Source organism: Astyanax mexicanus, chromosome 17 (assembly GCF_023375975.1).
Source record: "Astyanax mexicanus isolate ESR-SI-001 chromosome 17, AstMex3_surface, whole genome shotgun sequence".
In the NCBI taxonomy this organism is placed as follows: domain Eukaryota; kingdom Metazoa; phylum Chordata; class Actinopteri; order Characiformes; family Acestrorhamphidae; genus Astyanax; species Astyanax mexicanus.
The window spans coordinates 4933642-4948069 of NC_064424.1; positions in this window are offsets into that span (position 1 = coordinate 4933642).

A 14428-nucleotide genomic window follows, 5' to 3' on the forward strand; every position below is an offset into this window, starting at 1 on the left:
ATTTATATAGCTTGGCTATAAGTAGCCTATTAAAAATATAATAAGAAAAGAAAATAAGACTTACCTTAAAAATTGTAATACACCAGTTTACTGTAAAACTACTCATCTGAGTAACTAATTCCTCACTAGGTGTATTTACTGCAGCGCGGGAACCTTCTAGTTTTTTGTTCACATTTCCCTTCCACCTTAACAGTTTCCCTGCGTTAAAACACAGTTCCCTTTTTAGACTGTAGTTAGTAGATGATAAAGTAGATGTTTTAAGAGCTAAGGCTGTGCAGAAATCACAAACAGTGCATATAAAACAGAGCTTGGATTCCCATTTGAAAATAGTATCTTCAGCCTGAAGCCTGAGTGTCGCCACTGCAGCATTTAAGGCGGAATGGTAAATTAGCAGCATTTAAGGTGGTTTAAGTTATTTATGTAAGAAAAAGCGTGTTTAAAGTGCATATTTAAGAAAGCTAAGTAGATAGCTTTTCAATTGTTTTGTGATGCACTAGTATTTTGTTTCTTTTCTTTCTAATTTCTTTCAATTAGTTTAGTGTTATGTTTTTGCAACAGATGGACTAAGTGGGAAAAATACTAAAATAAAAATAAAACCATCAGAAACGAATGGAATAATAGAAGATAGAGCATGGAACTGCTCCCACGCACTTTCATTTCTCAATCAAATTGTTGTTTAGTTTTTTGATTCACTTGTTTGCTAAAAAGCAGAGGAAAACAAAAAATAAGGCATTTAAAACCTGGAAGACATTTAAACACTAAAATTGTCTGATATTTTTTTGTTATGAGTGTAGTGTCGACTCGCTAAGTGAATCGGTTCAGGAATCGAGTACAAATTCAAATCAATGATTCAAAATCTTGATTAGAAGCCCATGTGTTGATATGAGGCTCTGAGCTTGTATAAACATGGATGCAGTCAAGGGGAAACTCAGAGACGACACAGAGCTCTCCCTAGACACTGGTAGGGGTGGGCGATATGGCTCTAAAATAATATCACAATATTTCAGGGTATTTTTGCGACAACGATATACTCGGCGATATAGGAAAACTAAAATAATTTATTAATTTCAGGAATATAGTATAATAGTATAACAGTATAATCATAATGTGGCAAAATAAATAATATAGAATAAAATAATATAATGCAGCAAATAATATTGCAGAATATTTAGTGCATGCATATAAACTGCAAACTAAAACAATTATACAATAAATACACCTAAAGCTTCACAGTAAATAATAGACTACTTTTAATACAGAACAGCCCTATTATCACGATATGGATTTTTAATATCATGATATTTCTGTGTCACGATATATTGTATACGATATAATATTGCCCACCCCTAGACACTGGATTATGCTTTAAAATGCTTTGTTTGTGCTGACAACTGCACAGCATCCCAGCTCTGATACACAGACGCTCAGCTAACAGACGGCTGTGCTGACCAACATCACACCAGGAGTGATGAGATTGGAATCGGTAATCCAGCTCTTTAGTTAGAGCATCACTCGTTTTGGAGAGTGTGCGGTTTTCCTGGGGAAAATGCTGCTGAGTGTGTAGTGAATTCCCTGTAGGTTTTCTCGCTGATGGTAAAAGTCTATGCTGTGTTGTGTGGAGAATGTAATTATGCAGAGTTAGGAATTAGGGGAGATCTAAACATCCCACATAATTGAAGAAATAAATGCGGAAGCGAGACATATGCACACATTCGAGTAGCATATTTTGCCTGGCTCTTGTGTGTTTGGTAAATGAGGCCTGAACATTAAAGATTCATGAGCTTTTCTATTTAAGATATTCAGATTCAATTTAGCTCTGTTGTGAGGTTGTTTGTGAATGGCTCGGCGTGATTGGCGCTTGAGTTGATGGCTCTATTTCCTGTCGCTGATTGACGTGCGTCACCTCGCTCATCACAGGCAGCCTCGGCAATGCAGAAGAGCTCCTTCAGCCTCCTTCAGGCAGCAGAGCCTTTAAACACAGGTGTGAGAGTGTGTGAGCGTACGTGTGTGTGTGTGTATACGTATATATATATGTGTGTTTAACTCAAGTGATTAAGAATTTAAAGACTGGAATGTACATACTAGTACATGTCAAAAAAAAAATTATATATATAATTTATATATATATATAGCTCTTTGGGTGTAAAACTGGATCGTGAGATCACAATTTCGTTCCACCTCATGTACCACATGTGATGCGAATGACAATAAAAAATCTCCTTGAATATCATTGAAAAGTTCAATTATTTCAGTAATTCAGTTAAAAATGTGAAACTCATATATTATATAGATGTATTAAATACAGAGTGACCTATTTTAAACGTTTATTTAGTTTATTGTTGATAATTGTTTACGGCTTACAGCCAATGGAAACCCAAAAATCAGTGTCTCAGAAAATTAGAATAATATATAAGATCAATTGGTATGTTTAGCAGTGTGGACAGTGTGCCAAGTCCTGCTGGAAAATGAAATCTTCATCTCCATAAAAGTTGTCAGCTTGTGGAAACTTCACACTAGGCCTTGGGCAGTTTGGACTGTGTGTCTCTCCACTCTTCCTCCAGACTCTGCTCCCTTGATTTACATATAAAATGTAAAACTTACTGTAAGTAAAGTTAAACTTAGTAAAGAAAACTGTAATTCTTAAAAAAACATTTTCTTTTTAAGTCAAACGAGTGCTGGATGTTTATTTGGGTGAGTAAAGCGCTTCCATTTATTTACAGTAAGCTTAGATTTCCAGATTTGCTCTAAGGCTGGGTGCAGCAGCATTGGCATTAGAGGCTAACCGTTAGCACTAGCTACCTGACAGTGCTACACTGAGGAACTCTGAGTGTTCCGGTAAGCCAGGGAGATATTAGCTAGCGGTTCGTCCCACGTAGCTTGTTTTAACATGGTAAACCAATGGTACAATGGTAACAATGAAAAGCCAAAAGAGCTAGCAATTAGTGTGCTTAGCGGCTAATGCTAAGACTGCTCCAGTCTTGGTGCTGGAGAACTAAACTGAAACGCCTATATATAACGCTGTACTTCAGTGACTTTAGTGACTTTACTGCTCCTTACAATCTGTAGGGTAAAATTCATACATAAGGTGCATCGGATTATAAGATGCACTGAGGATTTTTGAGAAAATTAAAGGATTTTAGTACATTTTATAGTGCGAACAATACGGTATGTTTAGATTAGTTTAGTGCTGAAATGTTTCATCACACAGACTGGGTTCTCTGAATGTATTTTTTTAATTGTCTGGTTGTCCACAGACTCACTGTTCTCCATTAATGCGTGAGTAAGTGGTGTTCTCAGTGTTACAAGCTGTTGTGTGCTCGGCGCCTTTTCTGTATCAGCACACACATGCTGGAGAAGCCCGAGGGAATCGTCTGTCAGATCGGCTTTTCGCTCAGCGCTGGACAGGACAAGGTCATCTAGCTATCACCTCTGCACACGGGATGACCCGCAGGCCTCAGCTGTCTGGAAGAATCCTCACCCAGGCATCGTGGTCCTGCACCCATTACCCACACAACCAGCCATTCTCCATACAGCACCAGCAGAACCACAGCAGATCAGCTTCACAACCTTCAGCCACCGAGGAACAGACACTGCAGACCTTAAAACAGCAACACAGAATCAGATCACATCAGACCCAACCCAAAAGCCCCGAGCATATATCTGACTCAAACTGCAACAGGCTTCTAAATAGATTGAGATTTAGACTGATTTGACTCTGATGTTGTAGCATATGCTATATACAGATTTTTTAGTTTTTGCTTTTTATCAAACAAATTTTGACATCAGATAAACATAACTTAAGTTAATATTAAAAGCACTTTTTAAATGATAATTTTTTTTATTAAAGGGAAAAAAAAAACATTCAAACCAATCTAGCCCTGTGTGAAAAGTATTTGCCCCTAAACCATGTAACTTAGTTGTGTCACCCTTGGCAGCAACAACTGCAATCAAACTTTACCGATAACTGGCAACAAGTCTTTCTCATCTCTGTGGAGGAATTTTGTTCCACTCTTCTTTACAGAATTCTTTTAATTCAGACACATTGGAGGGTTTTCCAGTTTTTTTTTTTTAAGTCATTCAAAGGTGGACTTGTTTATGTGCTTTGGGTCATTGTCCTGCTGCAAAACCCAAGTACTCCTGAGCTTGAGGTCATGAACAGATGGCCGGATATTCTCCTTCAGGATTGTCTGGTAAACAGCAGAATTTCTGGTTTCATCAAGTTGTCCAGCAGCCCCAGACCATCACACACACACACACACACACACACACTACCATGTTTTACTACGTTCAGTATGATGTGGGAAATTATGTGTTAGTTCCAAAAAAGTTCCACTTTTGTCATGTCAGTACAAGGAATATTTACTCAAAGTTCTGGAAATCATCAAGATGTTTGTTGGTAAATGTGAGACGGGTGGTTGTGTTGTTTTTTGGTCAGCAGTGTTTTTTATCTTGGAATTCTCCCATTAAGACCATTTTCACCCAGTCTCTTTATTATTTAATCTTTTTTTTAATCATTAACACTGACCTTAACTGAGGCGAGTGAGAACTGCAGTTCTTTAAATGTTGTTCTGGGTTCTTTTTTGACCTTCTGGATGAGTTGTCAATGCCCTTTTGAAGTAATTTTACCTTAATAACTGAAATTGTTAATTAAAAAGTGCTTTTTAAATTTACTCAGGTTATATATGTCTGATATTAAAGAGTGTTTAATAATCAGAAATATGTAAGTATGACAAAATGCCAAAACAAAAGAATGTGGAAGGGGCAAATACCTTTTTACCCCACTGTAGCTTTTTTACATTTGCTATATTATGCTATATACTGTATATATATATATATATATATATATATATATATATATATATATATATATATATATATGCTATATAGTAGTTCATGCACCATTTTATGAACCGTTCTGTGCATTTCAACCACAATAAATTAGGTTCTGGGACCCAAAAAGAGTGTTCCCAGATGAAACCAAGATGAAACCAAGCCATTGTCCAATGCCCTCTGTTGATGTGACGTATCCTCGGTTCCATTAAAACTCATGCAAATGCAGGCTGCGTTTCAAAAAGATCCTTATAAGTCAACAACCAGAGTTATTTGGACAAAAAACACTATGTGTAACTCCATTAGCATAGTACAAATTATAGCAAATAAAACTGAGATTATTACATTTAAGTTGGAGCTAGTAGCTCTTTTTCCAGACAATGAGACACATGGACAAAAATATACAGTCGTCACCTGGAATTCAGGCTTTCAGTTAACAGCTGTGCTAAATTCATTTATCCATTTATTTATTTAATTTCTTGTCTCTTAATATGTTTGAGAGCATCAGTTGTAAAGTAGTGAAGAGGTAGAGTTACAGGTATACAGTGAATAGTGAATATTTGAGTAATGCTATAATCCAGATTATGAGAAGCAACAACTACTCAACAAAGTAAAGAAAAAAAATGATTTTAAGAAATGAAGATCAGCCAATCCGAAACATTGCAAGAACTTTGAAAGTATCCTTAAGTGGAGCCGCAAAGACCATATTAAACTATAAGATGAAACTGGCACCCATCTGTAGAGCAAAAAGAGTTTCCTCTGTTGTACAGGAAAGATCATCAGAGATATCAGCCTCGGAAACACCAAGTTAACAGCTCCTCAGATAAGAGCATCTAAATTCTTCTTTACAGAGTATTTTGGTTTGTTTAACACTTTTAAGTTACTACATGATTCCTTATGTGTTTTAGTCTTTTTTCTCAGTAATAAGAGTGAAAGGGCATGGTTATCTCCAATCACATCCTTCAGAGCTATTCAGCAACTTGTGATACATGACAAAATGTGATACATGATGTGATGAGCTGGTAACATGAGGTGATTTAGCTCGAATGGAGGAATTGAAAATGTTGGAACACTAGATAAAACATTCAAAACCACTCCAAATGATCCAGAATGCAGCAGCACGTCTGGTCTTCGACCAGCCAAAACGGGCACATGTCACCCCGCTGCTCATTGAGCTCCATTGGCTACCAGTTGATGCTCGCATCAAATTCAAAACTCTTACAATCGCCTACAAGGTGATGACAGAACAGCTCCTTCCTACCTGCACTGATCACTCCTGAAGGCTTACGTTACCTCCCGCCCGCTACGCTCCTCCAATGAACGTCGCCTCACTTTACCAAACAAACATTCACACAAAGCAATCCAGACTGTTCCCATACAGAGTTCCCCAATGGTGGAACAAACTACCTTCTACTATCAGATCAGGAGAATCTCTCACTATCTTTAATAAACTCCTGAAGACAGAGCTCTTCAAAGAGCACTTACTCTCCTAACACCTCTAACTAACTACCTTCCACTACCAGATCAGGAGAATCTCTCACTATCTTTAATAAACTCCTGAAGACAGAGCTCTTCAAAGAGCACTTACTCTCCTAACACCTCTAACACACTAACTACTTCTAACCTCATTTCCTTCTTCCCCTCCTTCACTTCTCTATCCCTTTATTTCCCTTCAACCTCCTTTAAGCCCTGTCTAAAACATGTTTTATCTTAACTTCTATTACTTTTGAACTTGACTATTGTAAGTCGCTTTGGACAAAAGCGTCTGCCAAATGTAATGTAATGTAATGTAATGTAATGTAATGTAATGTAACACAAACACAGCTCACGCCCTTTTTTACATACTGTCTCACATTATTGAAGCACAAAGTGAAAACTTTTCACCGCAGCACAACACAATCATTTGGGAGCCACTACACCATCATCTACTTGTGGGGCACGCTCTGTAAGGAAGCAGAGAGGGGCGAGTGATGAGGGAAAGGGCTCTCCACAGTGAAGAGGAGCAGAGAAGAGAGCAATCTGAGATATTCGCTGGCAATCAGTTGTCTTTAATATGAAGGAAAAGGAGGGGAGGGGGAGGAGGAGGGTCTTTTTTTTTTTTGCATTTCTGCACAGACGCCCGCTGATGGCCACTTGAAAGATCCCACACTGCAGGGAGCGGGCGTCGCTCACGCTCTGCTGCCTGACCTCCATGATTTGTCCGGGCGCTTAATGAAGCCCCTGTGTCCACAGAGAGAGACAGCTCAATCACCTCCGTGCCCACTGCTCATAAATATTTATCTCATCAGACACAAAGACCACGCTCACCATAGTTATGCTCTTTGTAAGTCAAAAGGAAAAAGAGTGGATGAATGTGTGAGTCAGGGCTTTTTGTATATGTGTGTGTCTGTGTGCAAAGAGAGAGAGACAGACATATATACAGACAGACAGATAGAGAAAGTGAAGAAAAAGACAGAAAGAGAAATTAGTAAAGAAACAGGTAGAGAGACAGAGAGACAAAGATGGATTAATAGATAGATAGATAGATAGATAGATAGATAGATAGATAGATAGATAGATAGATAGATAGATAGATAGATAGATAGATAGATAGAAAAACTGATTAAAAAAGAGAGAAATAGAAATGGAAAGAAAGAAAGAAAGAGAAAAGAAAGAAAGAAATGTAGAAGATATATTGAGTTTAAGAAAACAAGTATTGAAAGAGTGACAGATATTGAAAATAAAGAAATGTAGGAGACAGACAGACAGACAGACAGACAGACAGACAGATAGATATGGTTAAAGAAGAAACTGATTAAAAAAGAGAGAAATAGAAATGGAAAGAAATAAGAGAAAGAAATATAGATTGATAGATCTAAACAGAGAGAGAGCAAAAGAAAAAAAGAAATGTAGAAGATAGAAAGAAAAACAAATAGATAGATAGATAGAGATAGAGTTGAATAAACAGATAGAAAGAGAGTGATAGAAATTAAGAAAGAAACAGGTCGCTGTTGGTGGACTATATACTTTTATTACCCACCACCCAAATAATATCGAAAAACAGGGTGAAATGAGGATAATAATAAAGTCTGTAGAGAAACAGATTCAGACCTACACTCTGTATCTTTGGTAATGAGTAGGTGTAGAAATGGGTGGTCATAATGTTACGCTATATCCACTATACCGGTGCAGACAGACTGATATACTGACTGATAGATAAACAGTCTGTACAGAATGTAATTCATGACGGATATGATGATGGTTAGACATCAGGACTTCAGTCAGGGAGACTCTGATTCAGGTCTGGACTCACGGCTGCCATATCAATTTATTCCGCGTCTGGAGAACCCATCAGACGCATTTAATAAGAGCCATTCATTAGTCAAACATTAAATATCTAATAGGCGTAGAATGCTGTGTGCGGAGCCATTTAATCAACTGCTTAGAAACAAGCCCATTTCCACATCCCAAACCTACGTCCCAAGGTCAGCGTGAGAGCTCATCTGCATATGTCCCTGAACCCCTGCTGGGACTTCACAGTTCACAGCGAGGGGATGCTTTATTACATAATTGTGAGCTGAAGATAATAATTCCTGAATTATGTGAAGAAATGTCAGTTTGATGTTGCCGTGGTTCTGAGAAAGCGAACGGCGGTCAATGCAGGTATAGCTCAGTCCGGTAAAAATCCCCAGCTTCAGGCATTCACACCACAGCGGAGCAGGACATGTACATTTCCCACGCATGGAAAATCTACCTGACAGCCTGACATTTACCATTTACCAAACAGACGCATATACACACCTCACTGTCACCTAATACGACAGTAAAGTGCTGGAGTGTGGGAAGGTGGGCAGTGGTGGAGGGAGGAGATAGGAGGAATTCGCCTCCTCGTGTGAACTTTCCCAAGCAGGTCACTGGTTTTGCCTTGGATTTTAAAGCATTGGAAAAACAAAGACTATATAATCTGAATTTGTTATAAAAGTAGGCTATACAGTGCTGTGAATAAGTATTCCTCCTTACAGATTTCCTTTGATTTAGCTTGATTTAGGTTATACAAAGCTGGTTATGCTGAAAATCTCTCCAATTTGGCTGAATTAAAACAATTCTGCAAAAAGGGCCCTGAAAAAATCATAAACTAGCACAAAATATATGTAAATTAAGACATATTTGCTTATATTAAGCAAAGAAAATCTGCCAATGGGGTAAACTACTTTTTCATAGTAAAATTATTTAAAATAAGCAAAAAAAATTCCTAAAGGTTCCAAAATAAGTCTCAAAATGAGTGAAGTAAGACTTAAATCAACCAAAAATGTAATTAAACTTGAGCACAATGATCAGAATAACTTGTGGTGACCTTAATAACTGGTGCTTATTTTAATAATAAGTAAGACTTATTAAAATCATTATTCCTAAAAAAAGATTTAAATGCATTAACATTAAAGTAATGTTTAACGATGTCTTAACTTGTACCAATTAATAATTAGTTTAAACATTATTTAACCATTTAGCAATGTTTATTACCATGTAAATTGTTATAAATATAAATTTATATTTATGTAAAATTTGGAAACAGGTAGAGAAAGAGAGAAAAAAAGAAATGAAGGAGATAGATACGTAGATAGGCAAAGGGGCAATAAGTGCTAATAAACACCTCTGGAATCTTCTTCCTTCAAGACTGTTGGAAAACTTTTCATTTCAGGTGGCCACCTCTTGAAGCTCATTGAGAGAATGATGGCAAGAGTGTGCAAAGCAGTAATCAGAGCACTATTTTGAAGAAACTAGAATATAAAACATTTTTTAAGTTAACCTTTTTTTATTTATTTTTTTTTTGTTATGTGTTCATTAATAGTTGCTATGCCTTCAGTGAGAATCTACAATGTAATATATATATATATATATATATATATATATATATATATATATATATATATATATTATTTATGATCACTTACTGTATCTTTTTTTTGGCAACACTCATGAGGATCACTCAGGCTCAGCGCAGAGAAGAGAACAGCCTGGAATGAACTGTTCTCATTAAAATTCATTGACGCCTTGATTGGCTGCTTATTATGCGCCTCATTTGCAACCAACCTAAATGGCTGTTCAAAATTAGCTTTAAAATATATCCACAGTGATTGGCAAACGAAACACTGGATGCGGTGATTGATTAGGTTTGCTGATTGATAGTTTTGACGTGCTTTTTAATTAGCGCTACAAAGACGTTAGTTAAAACTTGTTTTTAGAGACGCTGCAATTAAAGCACATCCCGCTGTTTTATCACGGCAACAACTTCCATTAAAGAGCAGCAGCCGCTCGGCGCACGCAGACGCCAGGCCCAAATCTGTCAACAGTTGAAGATGAAGGCAGACTTTATGACTGACAACTTGAATTTCAGTCAAAACACATTTCTGGAGGTGATGAACAGCTGGGAATTTGTTCTAATGTACTGCCAGGCATTCTTCCAAGGTCACCCTGAGGGAAGACAGAGCTGTAATAAGTTTCTGTACTGCGGGGAATGACTGAAATAATAGCGCTCCAATTTCCTGCGAGCGCTTCAGAATGCCACTTCATTACCTGCCGTGACTCGGTTTTTGTCTCACGTTTATTGAGCCTGTTTGAACAAATTCAAATATGTGACTTTTCTTGATTCTTAGAAGTGTATCTCTAGGGCAACAGTAAACAAGAACACCAGAAAAGCAGCGTCCAATCAGGTTCAGTCTTGGCGAAAACCTTGTATTTTCAGAATGTCAGCTTTGCATGAGAATGAGAAACAACCTTCTTAACAGACTTTCAATGGAATTCAATGTTCACGATTTAGAGCATTTTATTAGTCTGATTATCATTAGATTTTGGTCTGACCCTCCTGTTATGTTAAGAAACAGAAATGGATTTCCAGGGTCATATTTAATCTGGTGCATGTTTAATTATCCAAAAAATTACTGAAAACAAAAAAATCCTAACAAGCAGTGTGCATATTTCATTACTAAATCCATTACTAATTATTCTTTCAATATTTCGTGTAATGGTGTTCCTTACGTCTATCAGGTAACGCTTCAATTAGGATAATTCAGAATCATTTATTTTTGCAGGGGGTGGTTAGTTGTAAATATGTGAGATGAACCATTTTCATATTATATGTTGATTAATTAACTATTAATTGACTAATTAAGGCAAGCAGAAGTCATTTTAGACTGAAAAAATACTGAAAAAAATAATAATTTAAACTATTTTTCCTAGATCTTCAAACTTTAAAACTGGTCAATTTGACCTGTAAAATAACAGTAGGGTTAAACAATAGAAATAAAAAAATGCTAGCAAAATCCATCCAACAGTGAGTGAGCGTCTGGTGCCAGCTGATAAAGAACTAAAAGAGGACCAACAATATAAACTGTGCAGCAACAGATTCATTACTCTGTAGGTAGAAGTATAGATACTAGGGTTTAAAATACTTCTGTAGAAGTTGAAGAATCAACTCAAGCTTTTTACTCTTTAAGTAAAAGAGACACTGATTAGCATGGTGGTGGTGCATGAGGTGTTAGCGTATGTTGTGCTGAAGGTACAAGTGGATCAAATACAGCAGTGCTGCTGGAGTTTTTAAACACAGAGAACAGTTCGCCAACAGTGCCTGCAAGCACTAATAAATGACTAGAGGATGACCAACCAACCTTCTGTCTCTGACTTTACGTTATCTACATGATGGAGCAGCTGTAGGTAGGAGTGTGTAATAGAGTGGAGGACAGTGAGAAATTATTTAACACAGTGTTTAAAAACTCCAGCAGCTCTGCTGTATCTGATTATGTTATGTTTCATCTGTGCAAATGTGTAAAAAGAATCTCCATTCTTTACTCTGTAGGTAGAAGTATAGATACTAGGGTTTAAAATACTTCTGTAGAACTATTTGAAGTATCAACTCAAGCTTTTTACTGTTTAAGCAAAAGTGTTTTAAAAAGTACTGATTTCAAAACTACTTAAAGTATAAAAGTAAAAGTAATATAAGGAGAAAAAATAAAGTCATTCAGTACAAAAGCTTAGGCCACGCCCACAGAGTCCTATACTGATTGGTGGAAACTTTACACTAGACCTCGAGCAGTTTGGACTGTGTGTCTCTCCACTCTTCCTCCAGACTCTGCTCCCTGCCTTGATTTACAAATGAAATGTAAAATTTACTGATGATCAGTGATGGTTTGAAGATCCATGTCATTCATCTGCTGGTGTTGATCCACTGTGTTTTATTATCAAGTCTAAAGTCAGTGCAGTTTTGTTTTCCCACAAAATCTTACAGCACTTCATGCTTCCCTCTGCTACTGACAACTTTTATGGAGATGCGGATTTCATTTTCCAGCAGGATTTGGCACACTGCCAACACTGCCAAAAGTACCCATTGATATTAATATAATATTCACATTTTCTGAGATACTGATTTTTGGGTTTTCATTGGCTGTAGGCAATAATCATTAACAATTAAAGAAATAAACGCTTAAAATAGATCACTCGGTGTTTAATACATCTATATCATATATGAGTTTCACATTTTGAACTGAATTACTTGAATGTATTTTTGTAGAATGTAAATATATTCAAGTTAAAGCTTAGTTGGACTGGAGTTTGTCTGGAGTTCTCTTGAGAACCCAACCAAAGTAGGAACACACTCCCATGTCTGTGGATGAAGCCTGGAGATGGTGGATCTGTAGTTTCTGTATGTTTTCAGTTCTGCAGAAACCTTAAATGCTTTGCGATGCAATAAAATAGAAGTGCTTCATTGATCCTGAAGGAAATTGCAGATTTCCTTGGGGATCAATACTGATTTAAACTGCTCAAACTCACTTGCTCTTAGGACATGTGGAAGTTTCTCTAAAATACAGCATTTTTAGCTATAAGATTCTGCTTGTTTTATCTTGAATGATACAAACAAAGCTCTAATTCTACAGTAATTCTACTACAAACACTCATTCACAGAACTGGACTCTACAGCCAGGCTGAGTGCTGAGCACCGACCCCGTCCAGCGGGCTCTGAACTGTCTGCAGAGAAGATAACATCCAACACATAATCAATGAGCTCATTCAGCCTGTCTTAAATGCAAGTGCATATGTTGAGGTTCAGCTAATCATTCCAGCTGTCTAGAGCTGCCAGGCAATTAGCGCCATTGATTGGCTAATGATAGGGGACAGGTGGGTTTCAAATTAATCAACTGTCAGTCAACAGCTGAAAACAGACACAGAGGAGAAAATGGAAAAACTGGCTTTTTAAAAGTAGGCGTCGCCCAGCCGAACTTACACAAGGTCACATTAAGCTTCCGCCTCATAACAGAAACAGAACAGCAGAGCTTTCATGCTGTAAAAGCTCATCATTTAGAGCTCCAGGCGATGCAAATTTTGACGAGGACAGAGGACATACGCACCCAAACAGATCAAGCTCTTCATCCACATTCCAAACACTGTAATATTATTTTTTTTAGATGGTCACCTTGAAAGTAATGAATTAACTTACAACTAAAAAATATTCATTCAATGAATTAAAGGAATGTTGATTGTAATACAAAATACTGAATGGATTCAAATTATAAGTCTATATATAAGACCCTATTTAGCGCAACAGTTAATTGCAGATCGTACAGCTGGATTTAGGGCGTGTCGGTGTGTCTTTGGTATCGTGAGGATGCAAAAAATATGCCTTGCATGATTTAAAACATGCAAAAGTGCAATAACTAACTCTAACATTTAATTAATCATGGGTGTGTTTTGTCATTCGCTTTAAGAGGCAGGTGAGCTCTGACTTTGGCACATTCGTATCTTAACAGCGTGGGTGCAAGGAGTGAAAATAGCAAAGGGCACTGCTGATGGCAAGATTCATGACCAGGATTCAAACAAGCGATCTCCTGATCTCCACGTAGGGCCTCTGAGTCCCTTTTCCAGGAAGCTGTGCTTTATTTGGATATACTGATGGAAAGGGAAGGAACGCCATGAGAGGAAGCATCACATTACAAAAGGAACCAATCACACAACCCTACATGCAGCACCGGGAGCAGATAGCTTCCACATCTGTGGCAGGACTGACCACACCAGAGTCCTCTTGAAGTGATTTCAGGAGGACCAGGGAATGGTCCCTAGTAAAAAAAAAAAAGTAGATTAAAGTATACTAAAATGTATTATGCTATAGTGCACTAAAGTGTTCTTGTAGCCTCATTATTAATCAGTATATTTAAAGAGTGATAACAACTTTTTTGTACTTATTAAACGTTAATTGTATAAAAATAGTACAAAAGTCTTACTTAAATTGTTCTAAGTGTTCTTAACTGTACTAAAATGGAACTATTTTAAATATACTTAAGTAACATTTAAACATACAACTGAATGTATTTAACCCCCTATTTTAAATATGCTTACAGTAAAATTATAATACATTTAATGAGTATTACAACTGTTACTTTAAATTGTTTAATTAGTAGTAGTAATTTAATTTACTTTCTATAAAGTAACATGATACATTGTATTTTAAGTGAACTACTGTAACAGTTGTTTTTAAAACACTTTGCTAAAAATGTTCAAAGGTATATTTGGAAATAAGTATTTTAGAAGTATATTGAATTACATTAAACTGAAAGTGTACTTCATAGTAGTC